Source organism: Meles meles, chromosome 18 (assembly GCF_922984935.1).
Source record: "Meles meles chromosome 18, mMelMel3.1 paternal haplotype, whole genome shotgun sequence".
Classification (NCBI taxonomy): domain Eukaryota; kingdom Metazoa; phylum Chordata; class Mammalia; order Carnivora; family Mustelidae; genus Meles; species Meles meles.
This window is the reverse complement of record NC_060083.1, coordinates 15,845,743-15,855,716: the sequence shown is the minus strand read 5'-3', so window position 1 is coordinate 15,855,716 and position 9,974 is coordinate 15,845,743. Positions and strand designations below refer to the sequence as shown.

At 41.9% G+C, this 9,974-nt stretch overlaps 1 pseudogene; it reads right to left on the bottom strand.

Annotated features, from left to right (window-relative positions):
• Window positions 1–4,535: 4,535 nt before the first annotated feature.
• On the bottom strand, window positions 4,536–9,385 carry LOC123930006 (annotated as a pseudogene).
• Window positions 9,386–9,974: the final 589 nt, after the last annotated feature.

Below are 9,974 nucleotides of genomic sequence, written 5' to 3'. Positions count from 1 at the left end.
AGCCTGACTCAGCGTTCAATCCCAGGACCCTGGGATCATGACCTGAGCTGAAGGCAGACACCTAACCATACAAGCCACTCAGATGCCAAAAAATATTCAGGTAAAATTTAAATCAGAGAGCATTACTAATGAAATGGCATGGGATATGATTTTTCTTCATTTCAGTTTAATATTAATAAAAACTCTGCCAGAAATTTTATATGCAAACAAACCTCCAAATCATACACATTAATTTACTTATTGCTTGAAAACCCTTCAGCATAAATAATCTAAGGTTTCTGCTGATGAACTCTTGATGACTATAAAGATGGTTCTAATTGGATAATAAAAGAGAGATACAATGGTACCAAGTAGCATAACTGAAAAGTAGAGGTTTTCTCTTTTTTAAAAGTGCAGTTCAAAAAGGAACCTCCAAAGCCTTGCATTTCTCGGCTTTATAAAATAACTATCCTTGAAAATCAACAACTGTAAACTTTCTCATAAGCTTCTTCTTATAAACAAAGTTTTGATTTCATGGTTTAAAAATAGTGCATTCTTCATTATGGCTAATTTGAAGGACATGGGATGGGGGGAAAAGGAAGGAAGGAAGGAGGGAAAGAAGAGGGAGGGAAGAGAAGGTGGGAGGGAGAAAGGAAGGAAGGAAGGAAGGAAAAGAGAGAGAGAGAGAAAGAACCAGGAAGAACGAAAGGAGAAACAAAGAGGGAGCAGAAGGTAGGAAGGAAGGAAGGGAGGGGAAAGAAAGAGAAAGAGAGAGAGGAAGGAAGGAAGGAAGGAAAAGAGAGAGAGAGAGAAAGAACCAGGAAGAACGAAAGGAGAAACAAAGAGGGAGCAGAAGGTAGGAAGGAAGGAAGGGAGGGGAAAGAAAGAGAAAGAGAGAGAGGAAGGAAGGAAGGAAGGAAGGAAGGAAGGAAGGAAAAGAGAGAGAGAGAGAAAGAACCAGAAAGGAAGGAAGGAGATGCAAAGGGGAGGAGGAAGGTAGGAAGGAAGGAAGGAAAAGAGAGAGAGAGAGAGAGAGAAAGGAAGGAAGGAAGGGGGAGGAAAGGAAAGGAGGAAAGAAGGAAGGAAAGAAGGAAGGAAGGAAAAAGAAAACAAGTTCCCATAATTCCCATCCAACAATTCTTAGTAGCATTTGGGTGTTCCTGATTCCATGGATGCGTTGTCCACCAGTACATAGTGGCACTTGTGCGGACATGCAGGTGAGTATGGGAACTTGGCAGCGTTTCTCCTCACCCGCTGCTCAGTGCCTGGGGACCAGGGAGGGTGCTCTGCCTTAGGGAAGATCAGTGCCGCTGCCATAACGGTAACATATTCTAGCTGAAAACAAGAAAAGTAAAATTGCTCCAGAAAAAGGTGCTAACTTGGAAAAAAGTTAGAAAGGCGATATACAGATAAGAGAAGATTTTATGTCCTGGGACCGGCTGTCACTTTTAAAGGAGGAAGTAGTATCTTATTAGGGCATCCTGACCATTTCTTAATTAGAAAATCATGCTCTGGAGTTCGGGAGCTTCTGACTAGTTAACCTTTGTTAAATCCTCAGGGCACCATGTACTTGAAGATAATGTTTTGTTTTGTTTACATACGAAAGGCAGATATATCTGAAATAAATATCTGTACTTGCGGATGCCAAACCTAGTTATACAGTGTATGTAAGTGATTTGCAGAGACCTGCTGGAACAAATAAGAAAGTTGAGTAAGGTCACAAGGGTGAAATAAATGAGTATTCAACCCATAAACAATCAGAAAACAAGATATAATTTCATTTATATTAGCATCACACAATGTTACACATTTTAGACTAAATGTAATGGACTAAGTACAAGACCTCTCCCGAAATCAACAGAATATTTTTACACAGAGATGATAGGCGGGTCGGCAAGCCTCAGTACGGATTGGTTGTCACTTGTCTACAAATTAATAGGCAGATTCAAGGCAATCACAGTGAAAAACAGCAACAGGTTTGTACAGAAATTGGCAAGTTTATTCCTAAATTTATACAGAAATTCAAATGACCTAAAATAGTGAAAGCAATTAAAAAAAAGAAAAAAACAAATGTAGAGAATTTAAATATCCTGATTTGAAGACTTGTGAAGATTCCAGAAATCAGAAAGTGGTGCCCCGACTTACAGAAAGACGCAGATCAATGAAACAGATTACTGATTGAATAAATAAATTCACAGCATAGGGTAATTTTCATCAAGGAAAGAAAAGTCTTTTCAAAAAAATGGTGGGAGTTCAAATCAAGGCAAAATTGTTTCTAGACTAAAATATAAATGGTAGCTCTATTTTCAACTTTCTGAGGAACCTCCATATGGTTTTCCAGAGCGGCTGCTCCAGCTTGCACTCCAGCCGACAGTGGAGGAGGACTCCCCTTTCTCCCCATCCTCTCCGACATCTGTCCTTTCCTGACTGGCTCACTGTAGCCCTTCTTACTGGTGTGAGGTGGTCATCTCATTGTGGTTTTGATTTGTATTTCCCTGATCCTGAGTGATGTGTAGTATTTTTCTTTTCATACATCTGTTGGCCATCTGGATGTCATATTGGGCAAAATGTTTGTTCCTGTCTTCTGCCCATTTTTTGATTGGATTATTTGTTCTTTGGGTGTTGAGTTTGACATGTTCTTTATAAATTTTGGATACTAGCCCTTTATCTGATTTTTCATTTGCACATACCTTCTCCCATTCTGTCCCAGCGGTTTCCTTTGTTGTGCAAAAGCTTTTTTATCTGGATGAAGTCCCAGTGGTTCAGGTTTGCCTTTCCTTCCCTGCCTTTGGAGACGTGTCTAGAAAGAAGTTGCTGCAGTCGAGGTCACCGAGGTTGCTGCCTGTGTTCTGCTCCAGGATTGGGATGGATTCCTGTCTCCCATTTAGGGCTTTCATCCATTTTGAGTCATTTTTGTGTCTGCTGAAAGGAAATGGTCCAGTTTCATTCTTCTGCATGTGGCTGTCCAATTTTTCCAATACCATTTGTCAGAGAGACTATCTTTCTTTCCATTGGATAATCTTTCCTGCTTTGTTGAAGATTAGTTGACCTATTAATTATTATTATAATTATTATTTAATATTTTATTTATGTATTAGAGAGAGAGAACATGAGTGGTGGGAAGGAGAAGCAGACTTCCCGCTGAGCAGGGAGCCCAACTCGGGACTCAGTCCCAGGACCCTGGGATCATGACCTGAGTAGGAGGCTGATGCTCAACAGACCGGGCCACCCAGGTGCCCCACTGTTACATTTTTTGAATAGTTTCTCTATCCACAAAGGGTGTCCAATGGACTGAGAACCACAAAGGAAGGATGGGTTTTTGTCCACGGATATTTCTGAATCGTACTCATGAGACCGGCAGCGCTCACACTGGCTGAGAAGAGTCCAGGCAGCATGCCCCTGGTGAAATTTTCAGCTCCACTCTGGTGCCCAGAACCAGCCCAGTGTGGGCCGGGAGGTGCCTGGGAGAGCCCATCCTTCACCTGACGGATATCCCTGGCCTAGAGTCCCGTGGACAAATTTTCCAAGGCTCTGTCTGTGGCTGAGGTTGTATCTTTACGGCTGGTGCAGGCTGGCGAGCTCATCAAGACACATGAGCAGTTAATGGATGAATATACAGATGATTCTGGCTTTGTTATCTTGTGAAATCCATGTCAGTTTGCATTTAGCGTTATAAACTATACTTCTTTGGCTGGTTTTAAAATTTTGTATCTATTACCTGAAAATTGCTTTCTTTTTTTCAAACACTTAAGACTTTTAGGAGAATATAACTATGTTATGGTGTATCTTGATTTTACACAGTAATCTTCCATTAAAAATATTTGAAAATGATAGAATAGTAATTAGTGATGCCTGCACTGTGCCTAAATTTCATCTAATTCCTCTCCAAAACTAAAACAATGTCTTTGCTCCTAAGAGTGGAATGAGGCTTCAGATGTCATCAAAGAAACATACGTGTTGTTTTTAAATTTTTAGGTTAATTTTACTATGGCAGGTTACTCCTTTCTGTTAAAGAGAGTATCTGAAGTTTTGGGTACTTATTTTTTCCCCAACATATAAGGCCAGTATACAACAAACAAACAAACAAACACCACACACACACACACACACACACACACACACACACACACACACAAATAAAATCCCCAGATCTTGGAACTGATAAAGATCTTGGAGAAAGTACCTGTGACCCAACACTCTGCACACAGACCCAGGCTGAGTTCTTCACAAGGGATTGAGTTCCCTGAGCTATGAATTCCATCCACGTTCACACAGAATATAGAGGAGACAGAACAGGAGGAGGAGGCAGGCTTTGAGGATGAACAGAGAATCCAATGGTAAACAGAGAATCCATTCTCTCTCAGTTGTGTGTGCGTGATATGAATGCCAATGATCGTTCTCCCGAGTTACAGAATATTCACTTGTCTGGAAAGGAGAGTCTGAGATAACTCGAGGAATACTGGAGCTATTATAGTCTTGATGCCAAAATAAAATAGCAAAGAGAAAAGAACACGATAGGTTCAAGGCCTTTGGGAAATGATTGTGTTCATCAGATTTCATCTTCTCACAGCCTGACACCTGTCTTTTCCTTCTAACGAATTCATCAGCTGAGAGTAGCTGTCTCGCAGGACATGCAAGTCATCCAGCAAGTAAGGATGAGGATCTAGCATTTTCCACATGCAAGGGGTTCAGATTCAAAGTAGCTTTTGGTCTCTTGTACTGAGTGAGCAGATGGCTTGTCTTGATGACGTGCAAAAGTAAAAAGGATACAGTGGGTGCTGAAGAGCTGAGCTGCAGTCCTTTTCTAGCATTTCCAGATCCCTTGAGATCCTTGGGAGTATTTCCAGATATTATCAGCCTCTTCAAGCTCTTTTACGTTCAAGATGGCATGTTTTTAAGTAATCTCTATGCCCAATGTGGGGCTTGAACTCATGACTCCCAGATCAAGAGGCACATGCTATACCCACTGAGCCAGCCAGGCACCCCTCAAGATGGCATTCTAGAATAACAGTGCTTTTAAATACTAAAATCTGTTTTGTCCTTCATGCCTCTGTGCATTTATTTTTCATCACACAATTTTCCAAGTTGAGATCAAATTCTCAGGGCTTTCACTGAAGACCTTTGACAGCAGAAGGGCCTTGCCAGAGTTTGTGGGGCCCACACAAAGCAGATCATAGTCTGGTCATGCAGGTGGTGGTCCCTTGCTCAAAGTGCTCTAAAACACTGATAATCCCTGTACAGAAACACTCAGTTATCTGGAGATCAGACACCTGGCAGTCTAAAGCATTGGGAGCAGCTCACAGTAAGGAAAAGGAGCATCTCTGGCTCCCAGTGAGTCAATCGTTTTTATCATAAAATTTTTATTATTTAATACTTTGTTAATGTATTACTTTATTATGTTTTAATGTAGTTTATCACTTATGTTATCATAATTCTTATAAATATGTATAATTACATACATACTATAAGCATGATATATCGATTATATAATTTCATACATATTAATGTTTATACATTGAATGATATGTAGGTGATTATAATTATTACTGATCATTATTGTAATTATTATGTATAGTACTAATCATAGTTGTTATGGAATATAGTTTCTCTATCCATAGAAGGTGTTCAGTTGTCTGAAGACAGCTTAGGAGAGGGATTCCAGTCTACAGAACATTCTAAATCTGCCAAGAAACCAGGCAGGGCTGGACCCACAAGCTCTGCAGAGGCCCTCCTGGAAAGCCAAGCCACATCTCTGCAGCGATCGGCCCCAGATAGCTTTTCTTGTTCTTGCTCCCAACTTAGCACACACACCCCCGGACTTGAGACCACGAGGGAAACAGATATGATCCTCGAATATGGTCTATGACATAGAACAGTCCTGTTCTGTCAGCTCCCGTCCTGCTCCCCCACCCCAACAACCTGTCATCGGACCTTCCCCTTTCACCACCCAGAAGCTTTCCTGCTCCTCTGCCTGCCTTTGACTTGATTCTCTGCCAAATGCAGGGGATGGAGATGCCCCCCGACTCACTGTCCTGCTGTCAGTAAGTAGTTCCCGTTCTGTCGTGGGTGATGTTTCTTTACCTCAGGATTCTCTCTCCCTCTCCCTTACCCTCTGTACCTTCCTCTATTCAAGAGCTCACACACGCAGTCTCTCTCAAATAAATAAATCCAGGACCCCTGGGTGGCTCAGTCAGGTAAGCATGTGCCTTCGGCTCAGGTCATGATCGTGGGGTCCCAGGATCAGACAGAGTTCCACATCGGGTCCCCTGCTTAGCAGGAGAGTCTGCTTCTCCCTCTCCCTCTGCCTGCTGCTCCCGCTGCATATGCTCTCTCTCCCTCTCTTAAATAAATACATAAATAAAATCTTTAAGAAAAATAAAAATTCACATGAAACTTCCAAGTTGTATTGTGGTTCTAAATCAGGACCCTAGGTCAGAAAGTAGCCAACTGAAAACAGTCATTGGCACTTATTGTGACTTAGGAGAGAACAGTTCTCCCTGTGGAGGCCAACCCAGACAGAGCCATGCATGCCTCCTGGAGCCCCTGCTTCAAACAGCCATGAAAACAGAGTAGTGGGCCCTGCAAGCAGCCCGTCAGAGAATCAACCGAGTGCCCTCGGGAAGATGCAGCGCAGGTATAGACACGACACAACAGGTGGACAACTATCTGCAAAACAGCAAGATGTCACAGCTGCATTAGAATTGTATTATCCCAAAGAACTGTTTAGAAGCCAGTGTTATCCAATAATACAGCCTGTAAGTGCGCAAAGGCGGAGACCGTGAATGTGGCTAAGAATCCGGAGTCTGTTAGTGGTTCCGATGAAAGAAAGACATTTGTGGATTCAGGAACTTCTGCCCTCCAGCAAAAAAAAAGGGAAAAGTTTGATTTGTCATGGCATTATGAGGAGGCTGTGTCTGAAAAATCCTAACAACAACAACAATAATGCTGCCTCCTTCTGCAAGGGTCTGGTAAGTGTGGGATGGAGCACTGTCTTTCCGTGAAGGAGACAGGAAGCAAGTGTGAGAAAAGGTACATGGGTCTCACCCAGGCATCGTGGCAAAGCTATCTCTTGAGGTGCCATCCACTTCATGTTGGGAAATCTGAACTTCTAGGTCACCGCATGGTGTGCAGGTCCCACAGAATCTGGAGATTTCCTCAAATGTGCCACGTGAATCCAAGAGCCTCTTCCCTGGAGTTTGGCAGCACAGGGTTGGTTAGCAAGACCTGATATGGGCCTTTCCAAAGAGCTTGAAGAGATTTTTTTCTGGAGCTCTTTTCCAGTAGACAAGATCTCCAGGTTGCAAGATGGGATGCTTAAGGTCATCCCCTTAAATGCACTGGGAAACCACTCCTCTCCCAAAACATGGTTATTTTTAACATGAACAATTAAGCCTTTAAATATTGATTTCCATTCATTTTATTTACAAATTCCCTTTATTAATTTTCATAGCCTGAAATTCACATTGCCTGTGTGGACTGAGAAATCTAAGCCAAAATGTGAGTTTACTACATCTACTCCCATTGGAGGTACCGAGAGGAATACGTATACTCTACAGGAATATGCTTTAAAGCCAGGCATTAATATATTCCTATTGAAAAACTTTTGAGGAAATAATCAGAACCCATACAACAGTGCAGAATGTGAACCAAAGAAGAAAGTGGGGGAGGAGGAGGGGACTGGGGGCAGGGAGGGGAGGGACAACAGTGCAGAATGTGAACCAAAGAAGAAGGTGGGGGAGGAGGAGGGGACTGGGGGCAGGGAGGGGAGGGGAGGGGAGGGGTGGGAGAAGGAGAAGAAAAGCTTGCAAAGACCACATACTGCAAATTACAGGCTCTGTATATTTTCAAAAGAATGTATTGACATCAAGATGAAAGATTACCAAAAATGTCCAGACATTTGAAAGGAACCCAGGCGAAACTTCCAGAATTGACTAATGAAATAACTAAAATTACAAACTCAGCTAGAGGGCTAAGCAGATACAGAGGAATTAATTAACTAGGAGCCAGATTTGAAGGTACTCTCAACAATGCCACAAGGATTAGAACATGGAAAATGTGGAGAAAACTCTCCATGAAATTTCAAAGCGCTTAAAAGGTCCTCAAATGCACTTGCACAGCCTCCTAGATGGGAATCTCTCTTTTCTTCCTCTGTGACCTCATTTGGTATCATTTCCCCGTGACCCAGAAGCTTCATTCACTCTTGTGGAATATGCTGTGATGGTTCATTTTTTGTGTTGGCTTCGCTGGGCCACAAGGTACCCAATTGGATGAAACTTTGCTCTGGTCCTATGAGAGTGTTTCTGGATGAGACTAACACTTGAATCGGTTACTCAGTAAAACAGATTGCCACCCCAATGCTGCTGGGCCTCATCCAACTGGTTGAGCCAGAACAAAAAGGCTGAGTAAGGGAGACGCCCCTCTTTCTAACCCTCTGACTTTGAGCTGGGACATTGGTCTTCTCCTGCCTGGGCCATAACCGTGTGAGCCAGTTTCTAATAAATCCCTCTCTAGAGAGAGATTACATGGAGATGTAGGTATAAACAGTCAGTTGTTTCTCTGGAGAATGCCAACTAATACACATTCAATTCCTCCTCCTGACTTAGTTCCATTGATTTAACTCCTTCCTTTCTTTAGGAAATGAGGATCCCAGTTAGATGCCCTTTCTGACCTAAACAAATTTAGACCACACAGATCCGCAGGTCCCGCCCCAGTGAATGGAAACACCACTCTGTTGTCCAGATCGTGGATCTACATTGTCACAGCTCTGTCCTAGGGAGGCTTCGGGTAGTTTGCTATGTTCCCCCAGGGCCACGAGAAGCCCTTATTATTGCCAAGTGGGCTGCTAAGAGGCACATCCTGGGATAAATAGAGCAGAACAACAAGTGGATGAACAAAAGAGCAGACCACTTGCAAATGAAAAATGAAATGAAATGAAAAACTGAAAGAAAAATGAAATGAAAAAATGCTTTTCAACCAATTCTCATGTAAATTAGGAAATCTGAGTTGCAATTCACATAAAATCAACAATTTAATATGGCAGATGGGTGTTTTGAAATTTTTCTTAGGAAGACAGGAGACCTGCACCAGGGAGTGTTAAAATCCCTTTTAACTGATGATTAAACAAAAAATTCAAATGATTTATTTGACCAAGAAACAGTGGATCTCAATCTAAACAAATCTCAAGGGAAAAAAAAAAAAAAAAGGACTGATAGAATGAGAGTGCAGATTTAGACATTAACTAAAATTGAGTAGAGAATATATGATGGATACAGAAATATCACTGAAACCCAGTGACTTGCCACATTCCTCATGTCTAAATGTCCAGTCAAGTACTTCTACTTATGCTCAAGTCCCAGGCCATGCTGTGCTATGTGATACATCCCAGACCCATATTACCAGTCATCATGGCGGTAATTTCACTGTGGATATTAAACAGCTTCAAGATACTATTCAGGGCATTCCTCAGTATTCTTACAATCAGTTCCAAGAGTGAGTTCCACGTAAAGGATTAATGATATTCTGTCTGAGGTAAACTCCTTTGCTTGGATCAAAACATTGGTCTTGGCATTATAGGTGGAATGATGACACTTTTTATTGCTATAATCATTTTATGCTTAGTCCTCAGATGCTCACGGAAATCTTTCTGATGACTAACGGTACGACAACTTGCAAACGGATTTTGCTGCTTCTGCATTAACAAAAAGGAGGAAATGTAACCGTCCCTCAGAATGATAGACTGCTTAAAATATCACCAAGTGGTGATATTTTAATAAATAATATTTTAATAATAACAATTAAATTTATTAAAATAATAATATTTTAATAAATAAATGAGAAATGGTACTGGTCACGCAGCATGCTTGAGGATGACCTTGAGAAAACCTGTACTAGCAGCAGGCCTCCGGTGGAGAGGAGGATACACGTCCTTGGAGCCCAGCAGCTGGGGATGCCCTGGTCGCTCAGGGTGGAACATTGCCTGTTTCCCTTTTCCATTA